This window comes from Malus sylvestris, chromosome 8, assembly GCF_916048215.2.
Source record: "Malus sylvestris chromosome 8, drMalSylv7.2, whole genome shotgun sequence".
In the NCBI taxonomy this organism is placed as follows: domain Eukaryota; kingdom Viridiplantae; phylum Streptophyta; class Magnoliopsida; order Rosales; family Rosaceae; genus Malus; species Malus sylvestris.
Window position 1 is genome coordinate 14422368 of NC_062267.1, and position 20831 is coordinate 14443198.

General features: G+C 36.2%; 1 long non-coding RNA gene and 1 other non-coding gene across 2 annotated transcripts in view; both read left to right on the forward strand.

Annotated features, from left to right (window-relative positions):
• The first annotated feature begins 8121 nt into the window (after positions 1-8121).
• On the forward strand, positions 8122-8194 carry TRNAR-CCG (transfer RNA arginine (anticodon CCG)). Its single transcript has one exon. It is a non-coding gene; the product is annotated as a tRNA-Arg (tRNA).
• Positions 8195-16966: 8772 nt separating this feature from the next.
• LOC126631833 (uncharacterized) overlaps positions 16967-20831 on the forward strand; it is a 28545-nt gene continuing 24680 nt past the window's right edge. Inside the window, exons 1-4 of the long non-coding RNA XR_007626474.1 lie at positions 16967-17158; positions 17273-17356; positions 17450-17544; positions 17658-17967. This is a non-coding gene — a long non-coding RNA (uncharacterized LOC126631833). The remainder of the gene's footprint in view (positions 17159-17272; positions 17357-17449; positions 17545-17657; positions 17968-20831) is intronic.

A 20831-nucleotide genomic window follows, 5' to 3' on the forward strand; every position in this document is an offset into this window, starting at 1 on the left:
CGTTGCCGGGGATTGGTAAAATTGCTAATCACTCTGCTTTTTGCTTATTGTTCTTTTGATATTTGATTTAGTTTTATTTCTTTGATTTCAAGTACTAGAGAAGCAAGACATGGCAATTGTCTTACTTTTCTTACGTAGCAATATATCGAAAGGTCCACAATGCAAAGTGTGGCTACATTTGGTGTGTGCTATAGGCAAGGATATCATATTGATCAATGTCCTCAATTAATAGAGAATAGGGGATGGGAAAGTGCCAATGTCGTGGGTTACCAAAGCCAAAATCAACCAAGGAGTGACCTGTTTTCCAACACCTACAATCTGGGATGGAGAGATCATCCAAATATGAAGTGGAGGGAACCTCAACAAACTCAATAACAAGGCGGATATAGATAGCCACTTCTAGGGCTCTATCAAAGGTCATTTGCACCACCACAATCTCTCCCACAATAATTCCAACCAAATTCAAGTATGTCCATAAATCATGTTAAAATTCTTCAAATACTAAATACTTCTTGTGCTTCTTTGGCTCAAGATCTAGAAAACCAAGCTAATGAGATGGTCGAATTGAAAAATTAATTTGGACAAATCACAGAATTCATGGGACAAATTCGAGAACAAAACGAACTCTCTAGCTTAACTATTGTCAATTCGATGGGAGATTTTGAAATCACTAAAGCTATCACTTTGGAAAGTGGTATGGAGGTTGGAGTTGAACCAAAGATGTCCAAACATAGCCTAGAAGTGGACAAAGAGTTTATGTTTGAAGAGGAGGAGGAAGACTCGGCCACGACAAGCTTGGAAGAAGCCTTGATGTAGCACCCAATCATCTCTAATTCTATTGCCGCAACAACCCTAACTCCACCACCATCCAATTCTAGTAATGTTGTTCCGAATTCAATTCTTTCTAACCTTATTCCACCAAATGTACCTTGTCCTCGCAAGTTTATGCAATTCAAGAAAGAAGAGAGTGAAAAAAACTTCTTGGAAGCCTTCCGAAAGTTGCAAGTTAATATTCGATTCTTGGTACAATAAAGCAAGTTCCAGAATGTGTTGAATTTTTAAAGAGCTTTGTACAACAAGAAGAAGGATTTAAGAGAAAAAAGTTGCTAGGGAATATCTAGAATTCATCAAAGATGATGTACTTGAGACAACCATCCCCAAAGAAGTTGGATTTTATAACACAAGGCAAGTCACTGCCTTTACACCAAATTTGGCCGAGAGCAACATTCCTGAAACTTTCGAAGTAGTGTTTGTCCTTAAGTTCTTGTCGCAACACACAGGTAAGCCACCTCCTCAAATTTCAATTTCGTTTTCTACTAACATGTTGATTTCAATGATTTAGGCACCCACTCTATAATTTAAACCATTATCGGATCATTTCAAGTATCACCTTCCATTCAAAAATGGAGGTGTTGTCCGGCTAGAAGACGTTAAAGCAAGCGCTTCTTGGGAGGCAACTCATGTGTTCAAATAAAGAGACAATGAAATTTTCGACTCCTACAACCAGATTTGCTCTATTTTACCCTTTTCTTTATTGTTTTTACTTTGCCATGATAGTCTTGTTTTCTAGTCATCTTTCATTGCTCTCTTGTTTAAGTTTATTTTTGAAACATTGAGGAGAATGTTTGATTTAAGTGTAGGGGTAAACATATTGCTTTTCAAAATTTCTCTTCGAATTTCACTACCTATCACTACTAATGTTGTTATTCAATGTTTTGAAGTGATTTATTGTGCGTCACAAACACAAAATTTGAAAAAAAAAATCGAAAAAGTTCGAGAAAAGCCTTAAAGATTTGTTTTTGTTGCTTTTTTGTGTCTTAGGATACCTTCCAACACAATGATGAAGATTTGGTTTTTAATTGCATAATTGTTAAAGAAAGTTACAAACATGGGTGGAAGTTTGATATGTTCTTTGGTTAATACTTAGTTGTAGTTGTCATTTATGAATTGCATGTAATCACAAAGGAAAAAAAAAAAATCAGTTTTTGTAACATGCTTGAAGGAAGACACTCAAACTAATGCTACAATCCTGTGAGACTTAAGCCTATGCTTTATTTGGAGAGTTATTAATCTATGTTATTCTTGTTTTCTAAAGTTGTTGCATGATCTCATTATTTCTTTGCTTGGTTGCTACTTAGAAAGCGTTTTCATCATTTTAGTTCCAAATACTAGAACTCATGCCTGTTTCGTTCAAAGCATAAAATTGATTGCATAACAAATAATAAGATGAAGGTGTTTAGTTACCACCAGAGCCAAAAAGCCTTATCCCTTGCATATATATTGTAGGTTTAACCCCCTTGAGCCTTATTTAGCCTATTTTCTTTGTTAGCCTACATTATCCCTACATAACCTAGTATAAGAATATCCATACCCTTGTTCTTAAAGAATAGTGAAGCATGATTTATTGGGCATTCCTTTTGATCTATGATTGCAGAAAAAGCAAGTGTGGGGGAATGATTTGTTCTTTTGAATCCAGTGAAGTAGTGTTTATGTTTTATGTTTCAAGAAAGAAAAAGAAAAATGTTGAAACAAAAAGGTTGAAAAGAAGTGAGAATGAGTTCAAAAGTGTTGGTTGTTGAAAAAGGGTCAAAAAATATGAATCTGATCCTAAAGTTTGTACCAATCTCCCATTTGTGTTTATAGTTGGGTGCTGCAATCAAAAGTTGAATTCTAAGTGTTGATTTCATTACTTTGCTTACTATCACTTTAAGAACCTTTGTTTATTCTTAACCTTTCTTTGTTAGCCAATACCATAGCACTGTTACAGCCCTTAGACTTTTATCTTGATTGTTATGTGTTTCAATATGTGGAGTCTGAAATTGGTATGAGCATATGGAATCTTTGGTTTTCGCTTATAAGTAGTGACATTCCGTTCATGAGATCATATACATGTTTGTATTAATAATTCTAGAAAGTGCTTTCTTTGTTATAACATATGTGAATGCTAGTCTACATGTTTACATCAATCATCTCACATATACTTAGTATAGGGAGTGTAGTCAGAAAATCTGTGTGAAAATAAAGAGTATATTCGATGAGGAATTGAGTGAAATCTCCAAGGCATGTTACTACTTTCAAATGTTGTTTTAATTGATTAAAAACGAGCTATTGAGTGGTTACGACGGTTAAGTATAAGTTCAAGAGTAAGGATGGCTAAAATTTATGCAAGTAGTGATTTTTAACATGTTATGTTTCATTGGAGATCCATAAGGTAATTGTTGGAAGGTTTATGTTATGTTTTGTTTTCTTTGTTTTGCTCAGTGACTAGCAAAAGCTAACTGTGTGGGAATTTGATAAGAGCATATTTATACTTTTTAATCTTATTTCTTTTCATTTACTTAGTTAATTTCCATTTTATAGTAGTTTAAGTTATTTTTCGTATTATTGTAGGTCCAGTTGGTAAAGATGACAATAAATGATCAAATGTAGCAATTTGGAGCAGTTTTGGACGTGAATTGGATAGCATGCGTGGATAGGATATGGGCTTGACATTTTTGGTGTTTAAAAGGTGTTAAACATGTGCTAAAATATGGAGAAAATAAAGTTGAGGTTTGAAAGGCAAGGAATTACACAAGAAAGAGGAATCCTAGTTGGAGAGAAACATTATCTTATCCTATCTTATCTTATCTTATCTCCAGCTGCAAGGAAGAATCCTAATCACATTCCAACACTCTTCACCCGTTTCTTAGAGTCCTAAAATAATTCAAAACGCCTAATCCTTTTCTTCCTTGGATTCAACCGTGCCCTATATATATGAAATCCCCTGCAACGTTTTAGAAATGTGCCGCGCCTACCATTCATCCATTGAAGCTGCTAGAATTTTGTAGAATTCTTTCTATCTTTGTTTTAAGTTTCAATGTTTATTTTAGATTGCTTTTCAGTTATGATGAACATGTGTAACTAAGTTTCTTTTTAGTTAGATGTGAATTCAAGGCCCTGATCAAATGTTTTATATAAATTGATTACATCTAGTTATTGTTTCATAAAACTTGAATGCGATTTTCTTATCCAGTTTATAGAGAACTTATTCTTGGATGTTTATTAAGGGTGCACACTTAGTTTGCATGCATGGATTTGATGCTAGAATATAAGAGAATTTCACCTAATCGTTATGAACTTATATTTGCAAATAGTAAAAATCACTAGTCATAATTGAGCTAATTAAATCCTTGGCAAGACTATCATCATTTTCATAGTTACAAATGTTTTGTCAATGCTTATAATTTTCATAAAATTTAATGATCTTTGAGATGTATCTCTATCATGCTTTTCATAGTTAGGGAATTTAAGAAGAATAATTTGGTTGCGTCGTTGAGTCAAATTCAATGAACTTAGGAAAATTTGAGAGTTAATTAGTATTGTTCACAATTAATGTGGAGCATTATCATTCATGATTTATGGGGAGAATAACTTGAAATCGATTTGTATGCATATGATTCATGTGTGGAGAATAATACTTTAGCTATCCTTTCATCCATATTTCATTCACAACTTAATTTACTTGCTGCCATTTACTTTTATTTTAATTAAATTCGTCCAAAATCTCCCCAGTCATTGTTTTGTTATTAGTTTAACTTAGTTTTTCAGTTTTATAAGTTTAATTTGTGTAGATTAGCATCCCTTCTAATTAATTTGTGTGTTAGTTTCTACCATATCACTCACGATGGTCTAACAATAATATGGTTTAAATTCGCATTTGACAAGAATTAAACCTAAGACCTCTCACTTACAAGTGAAGATGAATACCTCTTGGGTGCGTTTGTTGCACCGGATTATCTCGGACTAGATTAGCTTCAGGGATTAAGCTGGATTGGCTTAGACTAGATTAAGCTGGACTGATTTAGTGAAGCGTTTGATGCAGTGTCGGATTAAGAAACAAAATAATTAATAAATTTTAATATTATATTTGTTTAATTCATAAATATTATATCATATTATTAATTTATCATTTTCCTTCCTACTCTCTCACTCTCCTCTCCCTCATTTTCTGCCTTTTTTTTCCTCCGGCCCACTGTTTTCTTCTTCCTTCCCACTCTCTCACTCTCCTCTCCCTCATTTTCTTCTCATTTTTTTCTCCGGTCGACCATCTTTCTCCTCTCTCTCTTTTTCTCCCCCATTTCTCCCAGTTTTCTTCCTCAAATGAGGATTTGTGTATTAAAAAGGAGGATATGTGCATTTTCTTCCTCCAAAAGAGGTCTTTTTTCTTGTTCCTCAAAGCAGAGAGAGCATTGCAAATTGGAAATCACATATCAAATTTCTACTATAATTTATGTTTTACAACTCCAAAGTTGATTTCATTTTTTCCTACAAATTTCTAGAGTAGTGCACTGCAACCCAAGGTAATAGATTTCTGGGTTTATCACATATTTTGATATTTTCTGTAATTGGGATTTATAAGCTTTAATCTTTGAATTGAATTGTTGTTTATGGTGGATTAAACTTATTGCAAGCTTAACTGGACAAATTCATCGCTGAAGCAAAGAGGGGGTTGGGTTTGTGGGACAGAGATCAGCGAGTTTCTGATTTGATGATTGGAGAAGGGGCTATAGCTCATGTACAAAGGAGAAGGTAAGATTTTGTGACTGGGTTCACGGGATGATGGAGATCAGCATCGCATGCTTGCAGACGACGCATGGACTAGAGACGGGACTAGCAATCTTCCAGTTTTTGGGGGGTCTCACTAAGAACAGCTAGTGAAGCTGTTAGTCGGTGCGAGTCTGACTTAGTGTCATTAACTTTAATCCTGGTGCAGACCAAACAAGGGACTATAGTCTAGTCCAGTCCAGTCCTTCCTAATCCGGTCAAACAAACGGGCCCCTTATTTATTATTAGTGCATGTTGTATTTCCTAAATAGGATTTTTTGGGGGCAAGTGTTTTATTTCTTGCATATTTTTGTACTCTTTGACAATTAGAACTATATAGAGGCGTGTTTCTTAAGAATGGACCGAAGAAAATTATAATGTATTATAACATAAAGTTATTCCAGCACATAACTAGTCCCAAGTTGAAATTGAATTTTTTTTGTGACTTTAAAAAGGTTACTCTATTATAGAATATTATTTTAGACAGGTTTTACTGTATTTTTTATTTTTATATAATCGTTTACCTTAATATCTTTCCTTTTTCCTCACTGATCCTAATCAATATTTTGATTATATGAACAAAGTAAGTTTGTTTATTTCCCATTAGGAGCTACGTCATTGGAGAAAACAATCAATGGAAGAAAATTCGCAAATTTTTTTTTTGGTCTGAAAATGAAGATGTGTATTCTGCTGAGTGTGTAACTCAATGTTTTATGTTTTGTTTTTTTAAGTTGCTATTATTACAGATGCAAATTTTGTACACATCTGATTTGATGAAATTTTACTTGCAAGAGAACAAACACTGTTAGCCTAATTGACGAACACCCTAAAAAAGGAGAGGCTATGTGGATGCAAATTTCTTCGTCCTTGATCTTGGACAAAATTGCACCTACAAAACAATTAACACCTTAGGTCAAGGCCAAGAGTCTCACGCGCCCACGATAAATGAGGGGGGCTTTGGCCGAAGAACCTCCGATGCCAAAGTTAGAATTGAGAGAGAAAAAGTGTTTGAGAATTCTAGAGAATTTTGGCAAGAGTTAAGTAGTTTTTGGGAGAGAATAGTGAGCTATATATAGGGATATGGTTGACCACATTAGCAAAATAGGGACCGGGCATTTAGGTATTTGTTGGGTGTAAATTGTGGTTAATTAGCCATTAATAGATTAATTAGGTAATAAATCTATTAATTGACTAATTAACATATTTTGAAAGAAATTATTTGGGGAGTTATGGAATGATTAAGATAATTAGCTAATTGATTAGCTAAAAAAGGGAAAATGAGGTATAAAATAGGTTTTGGGAGTTACCTTGTAGAAGGGATTTGATGAGATAGGTTTTGAATTGTTACCTATTTTGGGCACTTTTGACTTGGTTGAGGGATGATTACCCGCTGCTCGTGCGTAGGAATCTCGTTATGCCTCAAGAGTATTTTTGTCCTCTTTTGTCCAAAAAATTCACATGTCGCCTTGTGATTATTTTTGGCTCCACAGGCTGTATGCTAAATGGCGTCCGATGCTAAAGACGAGTAGTATAGAGAAAAGAGAACTTGAGACAATTCTGAGTATAGAAATGATGATTAACATTTTCTTTGTTTGACTTGCTAGTTATAAAGACTAAACCTTAACAGGCAACTGGGAGGGGAGGCTGCAGGCTATACTAGGAGGTTCTTAATGGTGCATGCCAGTCTCCACAGTACTGCCAACTAATAGTCTTGAAGGTTCATGCTAGTCTCCACAATACCGTAATAGTGAGCATTTAGTAGGCGTGTCATTCTTCTATTAGATGTGGTTAATATATGTTTCTCGAGCTGTGTTATTCCAAGTATAGAGAATTATAAATTCTGAAAGTTAACAGTGACATAACAAACAAAAAAAAAAGGTCATTTTTGTGTTTGTTCATAAGTTTGTGTATAATAATGTCAATGTGTGGGAGGGGTCATGCACAAATTGTAGAGTATTATTAAAGAGAGTTGAGTTAATCTCCGCTACAGACTTTCTTGTTAGGTTTTCTTTTATCAAACCTTGATTAGGATTTTAGTATTTTATTTATTTATTTATTTTTTAACAAACAGTATATTATTTACACAAAGTGTGAGGAGGTGGGCTTAGCCTCATAATGGCCAACAATAATTTGGTTCAAATTCGCCTTTGGCGAGAATCGAATCTTAAAACCTCTCACTTACAAGTAAAGAGAAATACCACTAAATCGTAGTTATAATCAATAAAGAATCAAAACAAATTTAGTGGTCCTTCTTTTTCTTGAAAATTACAAGACATCTAGCAATTACAATTTTTTTTATATTTTATTTCTAGCAATACATTTTGCAATAGATGTTTGAAATTAATATTTTATTTTAGTTTTTATACAAATATAGATTCCATTGAAAAGGAAAGGCTTTAGATTAATTTATAAATTAATGGACCTAAGGGAAAATATAAAAACGAAAGGTGAAAGAAAAGGGATATAACAACCAAAACTAGTTCGCATTTTAGTTTCAGGTTTACAGTCATATGAATAAAAGCGGAGCAATTGACAAAAGATCGCGTGGCCTAATGGATAAGGCGCTCGCCTCCGGAGCGGGAGATTGTGGGTTCGAGTCCCACCGTGATCGCCTTGCTTTAAGCCTTGCAATTTTTTTTTTAATTTCTTCCGACTTTTTTGGGTGTTTTCGGACATTTAATTGGTCAAGCAACTAATTTCATTAAAAATAAAACATACTAATCAAAGTGGAGGCAAGTGTGAAGACAGTCTACAACACTAAAGTAAAAGTGCAACCTGTTACAAAAGTAAAATAAAGAAACAAGCCCTAAAAGTGAGCCCATAACAATGCCAAAGTCGACCCTAGATCTAAAAAGGGTTTAGGGTTTAGGAAATTGAGACAAAGAATTGCCAACAATTGAGACAAAGCTTAAGAAAATTGAGACAAACTTAAAGCCAATTGCCAAAAATCAAGGGCCAAAGAAAAAAAAAAAAAGGAAGAAGATGGGGGTTAGGGAAGAAAGAGATGGAATTGCCACCGATCCCACCCAAGAGGAGGTCGTGGCTGGTGATCGTAAGATTGGGTATGGGGGTTCTTGACTTTGGGAGAGAGAGGGATAATTGAGGACTTGCTAATTGCTCAAAGAGTTTTAAAAATGCAAAAACACAATAAAAATAGACAAAGGAGAGAAGATTTGACATTCGGAAATAGGAATCGGAAAGTGGAGAAATATTGGCGATGTGGATGCTACTTTTCATACAACAAAACAAATAAGATTAATATCAGTACATGATAATTTTCATTCCCACAATTAAATAAATAAATAAACAAAATAACATAAAATCCTTTACTTTTATGAGCTCAACGTTATTCAATCACATATCATATCATCGATAATTTACATAACCAAACATAACTCACCTGAGCTTACTTGAGCGTCCACAACACCACAATTATATATAATGCATCATATACCAATTCATATACGAAATATAAATTCATATGCATGGCATTCAAGGCATAATCTCATTTAAACATATTTTCTAGGAAAATAACAAGTATATAAATATATACTGAAAACCAAAAGCCCACTCACTGGTATGTCGAAGGGTCATAGCCCCCGAGTCGCCCTTGAATGCGCTCGTCCTCGAGATAAGTCTCACCTATATGCGAATTAACTCTAAAAACGTTATTTAAAGCACATAGACAAAACTAGCTAATAACTTCTCAAACAATGTTCAAATGGGGTGTTTGAATATACCAATGTGATCTACACAACTCCACGAATATCCCCATATTTTTAGAAAAATTTTACGACCACCCACGCGCGGGCACGTGCCTGGCACACCAACGGCAACAGTGACACCGTTGAAATATTCCGTCAAAGTTGACGGAATATTCTGTCATCCCTAACCTCGAACCTCCGGCGACCGTCGCCGGCGCCGGCGCCGGAAACTGGGTAAAACTTAAAACCTTGATATCTCGGTCGATTTTCATCCAAATTTCATGAAATTAGTGCCAAATTAAAGCTCTCAACTTGTAGAACATTCCCATACCTGTTTTAAGACCTAAATCTCACAGAATTTCGCTGGAGAATTTCAAGAAAACCAACCAAGCTTGAAACTGACAATCCCGACGTCCAAATCGTTTGGTTTTTCTTCTCCGAGCTTCGTAGGGATGTTCTAAAGCTTCCTACAAGCTTCAAATCACATGAAACCTTCACATTTACGTGTGCATGGACAGTGCACCAAATCGGAGGTTATGGTTTCTCGGGTTTTTCAAGGTTTCACGTTTTAAAAATAGTATAGATGTACTCAAGAGCTTGTAAGGAACAAGAATATTACCCTTTTAATGTCGATCTGTGCCTGAAATGGATACTTGAAGCTTGTCCGTATGTGAGGGAAGAAGAGAGAGCACGAGAGGGAAGATAGAGAGAAGGGTACTTCTTTTTTTTGGGTGTGTGCGTGGTCCTTACACTCACACATCATCAACAACATTACACCATACAAATCATAAATTATTTAGGTCTAAGCTTGACCAAAATAAACTAGGGCAACAATATAATTCGAATATCTGCCCAATTCCAGCGATTTGATACATTCCTTAGGGGTAGTCCCGTCAAATTACATCATTGAAAATATAATACAATAAATCCAGGGACGGGCTGTGACATATTGATTTCCAATTCCATGTTAACTGAAAAAACTAATGGCAAAACTAAAATTAGTTGTATTTTGAAATATCCAACAAATTGCCAACAATCTCCAATTGAAATTGATACCAAGCAGAATCTTAGCAAAATATATAATCTTGTACACTAACCATTTATATATCTACCCCATAACACTCAAGATAAACTCTAAGTCGTACTAACACTAGTAGAAAAATAGCTTGCGCGACAAAACAAATTTTGTCGCCTAAGTGGCACGTGCGCGACGAAAAAATATATTCGTTGCTAAAAAATGGTAGGTTAGGAAAAAATAAATAAAATTTATGCGACAAAAATATTTGTTGCGTAAGAATACTTTGCGTGATGAACACTTGTGGTCATCATGGAAGAAAAAGCAGGAAATTTTTTTTTGCCGCCAAGTGTTTGCGCAACGAAAATTTCCACATGTTCGTCGCGCAAAGTTTCACTGAAACAGTCATATACCATTCAACCGTGCCCATTTATAACGCATTTTGCACAACGAACCTCTTCGTTGCGCAAAGTGTTACAAGTTCTATAAAAACAGAACTTCAGAAACCTAGTTTTCAAAGGTTTTGTTTCAAAGGCAATATAGCCGATTCGGGAGAAGGCTCTCATGAAAGGAAAGATGTATTACGAATAGAGAGGTACCATCATAAGCAAGTGCCCTACTTTGAAGACAAAAGTAGGCTAATGCATACGCCAAACTTAGGTTTGATATTGGGGGTTTGGTTCGGAGCTAATGTTCTGCCGAGCTTGAGTCTTGGAAAAAGGTGCCTAAGGAGTTGAATAAGTCCATGGTGGGGGAGTTATCGGTAAGTTTATATTAAATAATGTATAATTATTTTTGTTAAAAAGTAGTATTTTTTTTAAATTACTAATTTATTGTTATTGACATTAATATAGGTTCATTGGGATGTTGATGAAGCCGATGAGAAGCAGCGGAAGTATCTGGATGAGCTTTTCAAGATGCATTTCTGACAGTGGATGTTCAATGTGCTACGAGATGCGGAGTGAGGTGGCACAATTGAAAATGTTCAATTTCATTTAGTAAGGAATGGAATGGTTGAGACCTATAATACTTGGAACCATCATGGGGAACAAGTAGACAATGCTACATCTTCAAATGCCACAAGAGTGGGCAATGTTGAACCTAATATGGATCCTAATGAACAAGTCATGGATATTATAAATGATGTTTTTCCATTTGCATCGACAAACACCAATCAGGAAGGGGAAGATGACGTGCCTACACCAATGGACAATGTAGAGTTCGAACAATATGAAAAACTATTAAAAAATGCCAACCAAAAGTTATACCTGAGGTGCGAGACCTTTTCGATTCTCACGGCCATTATGGAACTAATGCACGGAAAAATAAAGTATCGTATGTTGAACCAGTGTTTTGATTACTTTTTGAGGGTTTTTAAGAGAATGCTTCCAAGGGACAATTGTTTGCCGAAAGACCATAGACATTTGCAAAAGGTGTTGAATGGTTTGGGATTAGGTTATGAAAAAAGTCACGCTTGCAAAAACAATTGTATTTTATTCTACAAAGAGAATAAAGCATTTGATAAATGCCCTGTATGCAATGAGTCGAGCTTCAAAATGACATCTCAGAATAGAACGACTAAGATCCCACAAAAAGACATGCGTTATCTACCTTTGAAACCTAGGTTGCAGTGATTGTATATGTTGACGCATACTGCCACCGACATGAGATGGCATAAGGAAAAATGGGTAGACAACGATGTGATAAGGCATCTTGCAGATGGGGAGGCATGGAAAGAGTTCGATCGAATGTTCCCCTAGTTTGTTGCTGATCCTTGAAATGTTAGATTGGGACTTGCCGCTAACAGATTCAATTTGTTCAGGGTTCTAAACCAATACCACAACACTTGACCGATTTTCTTATTTCCATATAATTTGCCGCCTTGAAAAGGAATGAAAAAAGAATACATGTTGATGACTCTTTTAATAACTAAGGATCCTGGTAGGTCAATCGATGTTTACTTATGACTGTTGGTTGAAGAGCTAAAGGATTTATGGACAAACGGTGTGCGCACGTACGATAAGTGTATTGGGAAGATGTTCACCTTGCGGGCAGTAATTATATGAACAGTGAATGATTTTCCTGCATATGCAATGGTTTCTGTTTGAAATCCCGTTCCAGGATTTCACTGTTATAATGTACGTATTTGTATTATTAAGATTTTATATTATTTTTCAAGAATTTATATTAATTTATTTGAATTTAGATTTCAATTAACCTAGTTACGAAGAGTGAAGTTTGGAAATTATTATTTACTCGTTGACCTTTCGAGGTCACAAGTAACGTTTTCGAATAGATCTTGAAACCATGAACATATAGGAGAAAGCTGTTTGTGAGTCTGAATTATTACGGTATAGTTACGGACGTTTGAAATCGTTTTACTAAACTATAGGTTATAAATTAATTAAAACTCCCATCATGTGGGAATGTTAACCAATCAAAGCTGATGGACCATTCAGACGGAAAAAAAAAAAAGAGTAAGGGACCAATTAAAAAGGAGGGAGGTTTCTTCAAAAAAGAAAAAAGAAAAAAGGATGATATGATTCTAACCTTTTTTTTGGGGGGGGGGGGGGGATGGACTCGTTAACCCATCAACTTGACCCGCTTGTATCTCCTCCGTCCGAGCTCCGTTTTGGGCGATCTTGGTGTCCATGAAAAGCTCTTGATGAGCCCTACATCTCTGTAGTGTTAGATTTCCCATTTTCTTTTCCATCTTTGCAATTCGAAGCCACAAAGCCCACGACTTTTTCGGCGGTTTTATCATTTTTCCGGTGATTCCGGCAACAATTTCCTTTGAGTGAGGTATGAAACTTCATCTACTCTTCATAATCTTCAAGTTGGTATGGTTAGTTTGTGCTTTCGTGTTCATTTTAGAGTTGGGTGTTTAGAACCCTAGAAATCCGGTTTTCTTCGGTGAATTTGGACAGTTTCCGGTTAGAATTTATCATCAGCCTAGTTGTGAAAAGTGTTTCCCTTGTTGAGCTCTAGCTACCATGTAAATTTGATCTCATTTAGTTAATGTTGAAAATTCGGGGTTTCTAAACCCTCCACCTTGGCTACCACCGCGTGTGGCGGTGTGTGGGACCGTCCACGAGTGTTGTCTAAGTACCAAATACCTTCTAGTGACCCTGTGAACCTATGTCTTGGTTTCCTGAAATTCAATTGTTTGGTGTGGTGATCAAATTGGACCGCCACTTGTTTGTGTGATTGACGATAATCCGACCGTTGGATCATAATGAAAATTTAGTATGTTATTCTAGAAGCGTAATGTGGACTTTGGGAAGTTATGGATCAAAAATCCGATGTGCGGATCTTCAGGATTGAATTACGTAGAGTTGTGGACTGATAGGATTTTTACTACTCATGTGAACAGGCTTAAATTTCCTATTTTACTTGCAAGAATCACAAGGTTATTGTAGTATAAACGGATCTCGCAAGGTCGTCTCCACATGGACTATTAAATAATTCGAAACTAATCAGATTCCATTTAATTATTGTAAAGTAGAAGTTTAGGTGATTGATTTTATAACCTAATTAAAATAAAAACGAAATTAATGAATTAAAATAAACAATCTGCAATATTAGAATTGGGAAAAAGAAAACAGTTTTGGGAGAATCAAATTAAGAAAGCACTAGGGTTCCACCATTACCTAGCAATCTTATGAATTTTTACCAATTACTTATAATCTACACATGCCACTTTGAAGGTTAGATTTTCCTAATTCATATTCAACTTGGAATCTCCAACATAGAACGTATATCTAACATGCAACCCGTCCGGACGTTCGGATCAAATCTAAACATGAAAGACTCATTATGCTTTATGAAAATCCTTTGAAAAACCATGCAATCCTTAAGACGTGATATTCATCCTAAGAGAAATTACAATTATTAATCACAAGAAGCCAACATCAATTTCAGGGAACCTTCCGACCAAAATTGCATCAAATTACTTTTCTAAAGATCCTAATGGTGATCAGGCATTACGACAATTAGATAGTTTTTATCCCGGTGATTAACAATTCAAAGTACGCATGCAATCAATCATAAGCAATTAAATAAAAATCACATATTCATGCTAAGGCTCAAGGCTTCGCCCTAGCAAAAGAAATTAGTTCCGCATACTCATAATTGAAATCATAGAAAATATCTTCAAGAAAAGGATTGCAAGCACCTTCAAGTAAAAAGTCTCCAAAACCCTAACAATTCTCTGTCTCCAAAATTGCATAAAAGAAAATGTAGTCTAAAACTGTAGACGGCCAAGCAATATATTTGCTAAACCCCCTCACAAACCCTAAAAACAGGTCCTTTCTTCCCACTAGGAAACTAATAATAATAATTAAATAAAATAGGAAACATAACCCTAAATTAAATGGTGAAATTCGCCTAAAATCTGAACACCCACGTTTTGGACCCATAAGCTGCTCCAAAACTGGCCCAATATAGCTGGATTTAATGTTTGGAATATTTTGAACACTTCTCCAGAAGGCCACGAACCCATCCGAGGTCATCTTGGGCTCCAAAAACGCAATTTAAGCCCAAAAACGTCATTTTCCAGCACTGCGCACTGCTTCTTTATTTTATCGCCAGAAAATAACTGCTTGGTGGAAAAATCCCAAATTTTGATATGATCAAGCTAAGTGACTCACGAACGTCCTCCAACTAGAATTACTCCAAAATGCATCCACTTGGTCCTGTTTTGCTCCAAAGGAAGTCGAAAGTCCTATATTGAAAATACAATTCAAAGTATCAAAATTCTTCCAATATATTAACCAAAATATACTAAGATTAGGGTAAAATATATAATATAAAATCTACTCATCAAATACCCCCAAACTTAGCTTTTTGCTTGTCCTCAAGCAAAACAAGACTCAAACAAAAATAAAAACTTAACAAACTAGACAACTAGCTAAAACTCAACCAAGACAAAACTTCCACCTTCAAGTTGCAATCCATAGCAAATTTTAAAAACTAGAACATCTTTTCAAAAGTTCCAACTAATCCCATCACAGAGTCTAAGCCATTTAGAATCAATTAGAAAAGAATTCACAAACTTCCTTTGGTGTAAAGGGAACCACATAGTTAAGGAGACTCGACTAAAACCCTTACCTCTCGTCCTTCTTTATTTCATACATACTAACTTTAAGTATAACTATTTTTCTTTTTCTTTTTCTTTTCAATTTTTTTTTATTTTTTCAGTAACAGTAGTGGTCGTGCAATGTCGGTTCACTTAAACTTTCAATCCAACCCATGTAGTGAGCTTTAGGTCAATGACTCACAAACCACTAGGGCTTTAGGGCACTAGGTGTAGAACACCCCTAAGGACTTATTAACCCGAATTGAAAAAGCTACGAAACCAACTAATCACCCTGCCCCATGCCAAAACTCTACCGTTTGACGCGGGAATCACTGCTGATTAGGCAGGACTGGCCCGGTTACTAGGCAAAACCTCGGGTGAGACAATTATTACTTTATTCACAATAATAACTGACTTTACTTAAAACAAAAATTAAAAATAAACTTAGACTAAAAGCAAGTGTTTCAATCTCACTCCCCACAAACCATGTTGGTGTGATGTGCAAAGTTCAAAGTATAATTCATGAATTAGTGTGTAAGTAACGATAAATAGCAAAGACTCTAATGTGGGACTAACCTTCACCATGTCCATTTGTTCTAACATTTAAAATAATCTATGGATATTAACTTAAAAAGAATGAACAATTTTAAACTGACACAATAATAAAAAAAAACTAAAATTTACTTTCCCACCCCCAAACTTATTTCACACGTTGTCCTCAAGGTGTGGAAACAAAAGGAAAACTAAAAGAACAATAAAATAAAATAAAACACAAAAACTCTAGCGGACAACACTATAAAAAGAAATAAATAAAAAGAAATAAATAAAAATAAAAATAATGATAAAATAAAATAAAATAACAAAAAATAACAAACAAAACAAAAATCAAAGAGCAAAGAACACCTGGCTTGTATGCGAAACCAGCAGGGCATGCCAAACTGTGGATTCCTTTGCTTGAAAGGCATGCAGTTGGCATGCAAGTGGAAAGGATGTCAGTCATGCAAACCACGCGCCAAGTCCATGTGCACAACAGGCGTGCACCAAAAACCGAGCACCAGTATGTGAACATTGGATTCTCTACGAGATGAATGGGATGCAGCTGGCATCCTCGAGCACTGAGCCAAACGACTCTTCTCCCCCTTTAATTCAAACCGTGTCCCGTGTCCCGTGTCATGCATCAGGAATGGTAGCTCCATAGGATTCCAAATCAAGGGTTAAGATCAATCCATTGGCCCATCTCTCTCTCTCTAGAAAATCTAAAAATGCTTTTAATCCTTCTCAGTTTGGCACCCCTCTGCATACAAACCTTCCATTTTCCTCAACCCACTCTCTCTTTCTCTCAGACCCCATTTTTCTTTAAAATGAAAAATGGTCCTTCGCCCCTCACATTTTTCTCTCATTGCTCTTAACCCGCACAGCCCTTTCATTTCTCAAATCTTCTCTGCCTGCAACTGAACAACGTACCCTTCCCGTAGTGTTTCAATAGCCCATCCGTGGTAGAAATCGGAAAAACTGAAAACCAAAGGTAAAATCATCCTCCAATCTTTTGGTTTCATTGTCAGATGTATTTGTTTTAGAGAAATGGAACATGATCTAACACATGCATGTGGTTTTATCTGTGTGAGGACCCTCAATAGTTGCAAATCCGAGACAGACAACACAAGGAAAATACCCCAAGTCGCCATCTCTTCTCAACCAAACCATGTTGCTCCCAAGCCTCACGTCATCACGGATTCGAGTTCTAAACATGCAGATCGAGACCATTTCGCACATGCAACGGTAATCATCTCCCACTTGGTTCAATATACATGTCTCTCAGCTTGCGAAAAATCTCTCAAAGCTATATTGTCGTGATGAGTCTACGTAGAAGCTTACAGTGATGTTCTTCTGTAGTAGGTACCCGAGATTTAGAAAGATACTGAAGAGACTAACTCAAAAAAAAAAAATTCCCAAACTCACGGATCTGCAAATTTTGAGGTAAAACCCGTAACCCTTTTAATGGATTGACAATGATCTAATATTTAAATAATATAACCACTACTGGGACTGAAAAATGACACTCAAATCCAGCGTATAACTGAGAGAAAACAAGCTTAAGTTGCCGGTCTAATGGTCCCAGAAGGCAAAATAAACGGCAAATGTCTCGGCCGCTGCAAATCATGAAGGTACAGATCTCGTTCTTCTGCAGTTGCTAAACTCAACATTTACATGTTCAACGACAGTTCATTATAATGCCATATTTAACCTGTATGTACTCATATTTTTGCTCTTTATGTAGGGGTATACGGATCCATGATAGAGCCAAGGAAACAGAAGTAAACACACAAGCTCAACGGATGAAAACAGCACAGGCCGCATGACCCAGATCGGTGCATCTGGGAGGTAAAATTTGAATCCTTGCAAGTGTAGTTATTGTAGATCTGGTAATAATAGCTGTACTCAGTTCTGTGGTGTATGGATCTGTGATTTAATTGTGCTTCCTCCATGCATCGCAAAACTGAGCTGCAGAAAATTAATTGCTCTAAATTATGTTTCTGTGCTGGATCTGCAACAATCACCCCCAAACTTGCATCTGTGAATGACTTTATGTTGACTGCTTTAAATTTCCAGCATAGGGTAGATGTGGTTGATGGAACGGTAGACTTGCTGCTGGGTGCAGGATTCCAGCATAAGACGTGCTTTATTTTCCATGTTCGCAACCTGCAATTAACCAATATGCGTTAAAAAAAAAAAAACTGGGTAAATAAAATCAACCTGCAATTTTCCATTTTTGAATTTTTCGTTTTTTTTTGTTTGTTTGTTTTTTTTATATTAAAGAGAAAATCAAACGAAAATTAAAATTAGGAAAAAGTTTAGAAAAATTGGGTTGCCTCCCAATTAGCGCTTTATTTTAAGTCTGTAGCTAGACGTTGCGGAAGTCCAATGGCTAGATCACTGGTTCCTTCAGAGTCAAAGACTCGTATGCAGTATCAAACGGTGACTCCACGTATGGTTTCAGCTTGTGACCATTCACCTTGAATGCGTTGCCTTGAGCCTCATTAGTTATTTCAACTGCCCCATGATAATAGATTTTAGTAACCAAATATGGCCCAGTCCAGCGAGATTTCAATTTCCCTGGAAACAGCTTTAGCCGTGAACTGAATAGCAAAACCTTTTGCCCTGGTTGAAATTCTTTTCGTAAAATTTGACTATCATGAAACGCCTTAGTTCTTCCTTGTAGATGCAAGAACTTTCATAAGCACCCTGACGAATTTCCTCCAGCTCATTGAGCTGCAATTTACGTTGTTCCCCAGCTGAGTCGTACGAAAAATTTAACTCTTTAATTGCCCAGTAAGCCTTATGTTCAAGCTCCATAGGTAGATGACATGCTTTCCCATAAATGAGTCGAAATGGTGACATCCCAATAAGAGTCTTATAAGCTGTCCTGTAGGCCCACAATGCATCATTTAATTTTGAACTCCAATCTTTACGTGTTGAACCAACTGTTTTCTCCAAAATGCGTTTTAATTCTCTGTTTGAAACTTCCACTTAACCAGATGTCTGTGGATGATAAGGTATAGCCACATAATGATTAATCCCATATTTTGCCCAAAATGTCCCCCACAAGCAAAATGATGAGCAAACTTTAAAACACTTTCCTGTTCGGCTTCAGGAATACACCTGCGAATAATCTGGTTTGGGCAATACTTAAATAGGTATGGCTCATCCCATAAATAATGCTTGACATCAGATAAAAGAATCCAATGAATTAATCGAGGCTTAGCATCTTTTTTAGACAACAAATATTTCAAAGCTGCATGATCTGTATAAACAATCATTTTAGCCCCAACTAAATACGAACGAAATTTTTCCAATGCAAAAACAACTGCCAACAATTCTTTCTCTGTTGTAGCATAGTTTAGTTGTGCATCATTGAGGGTTCGACTAGCATAATAAATAACTTGGGGAAGCCTATGTTTCCGCTGTCCAAGAACTGCTCCCACTGCATAATTTGATGCGTCACACATCAATTCAAAAGGTAGGCTCCAATTAGGTGCTGCAATAATGGGTGTTGTAGTGAGGAGTGTCTTTAACTTCTTGAAGGCCTCCAAACAAGCCTCATCAAAAACGAAAGGAGCATCCTTAGCCAATAAATTACACAATGGTCGGCTAATCTTGGAGAAATCCTTGATGAACCGTCTATAAAACCCGGCATGGCCTAGAAAAGACCGAACACTCTTAACAGTTGTTGGGGATGGCAACCTCTCAATTGCATCAATTTTAGCCTTATCAACTTTAATACCCCTGTTAGAAATCACGTGGCCTAGGACAATTCCTTGCTTAACCATGAAATGACACTTTTCCCAATTTAAAACCAGGTTGGTCTTAATGCACCTTTCAAGAACTAGAGATAAATTCTGTAAACATTGGTCAAAATAATCCCCAAAAACAGAAAAGTCATCCATAAATACCTCAACTACATGTTCAACTAACCCAGTAAATATGCTCATCATGCAACGCTGAAACGTGGCAGGCACATTGCACAAACCAAAAGGCATTCTTCTATATGCAAAAGTCCCAAAAGGACAAGTAAATGTTGTATTTTCTTGATCTTCAGGGGCAACTGGAATCTGGTTATACCCTGAATAACCATCCAAGAAACAATAGAAAGCACGACCAGCCAACCTTTCCAACATTTGATCAATGAATGGCAATGGAAAATGATCTTTTCTAATAACTGCATTGATCTTTCTATAATTAACACACATACGCCACCCAGTAGTCAAACGAGTAGGCACAAGTTCATTATTATCATTCTTTACAACTGTAATACCAGAACTCTTTGGCACCACTTGAGTTGGACTAATCCACTTACTATTTGAAATAGGATAGATCATCCCAGCATCTAAAAGCTTCATAACTTTATTACGAACAACTTCTTTCATAATTGGATTCAACCGACGTTGTGCGTCAATTGCAGGCTTTACTCCATCTTCCATCAAAATTTTGTGCATACAAATTGTAGGGCTGATCCCTTTAATGTCAGCTATAGTCCAGCCAATTGCATCTTGATAACTCCTTAAAATGCGCAACAGTTTATCTTCTTCTGTTGATGATAAATTAGCAGCAATAACAACTGGCAGCGAAGAATCTGCCCCCAAATAAGCATATTTCAAGTGTTCTAGAAGCACTTTTAACTCCAATTTAGGCGGCTGTACCTTAGAAGGCTGCAACAGCTTTTTGGGTTCCCCCAAACTCTAAAAAACGTGCCTCCAACGTGGGGGTTGAAAAGGACCACTTTCCAATGCTGAAACATACTCAAAAACCTCTTCATCTTCTGTATTTTTATTCTCAAACCCATGCAACACATTTAACAATGGATCAGATGTCAAATGTGGCATAATTTCGGCATGTAATAAGCTGTCAAGCACATCAACACGCATACAATCATGCACATCACCTGGCCTTTTAG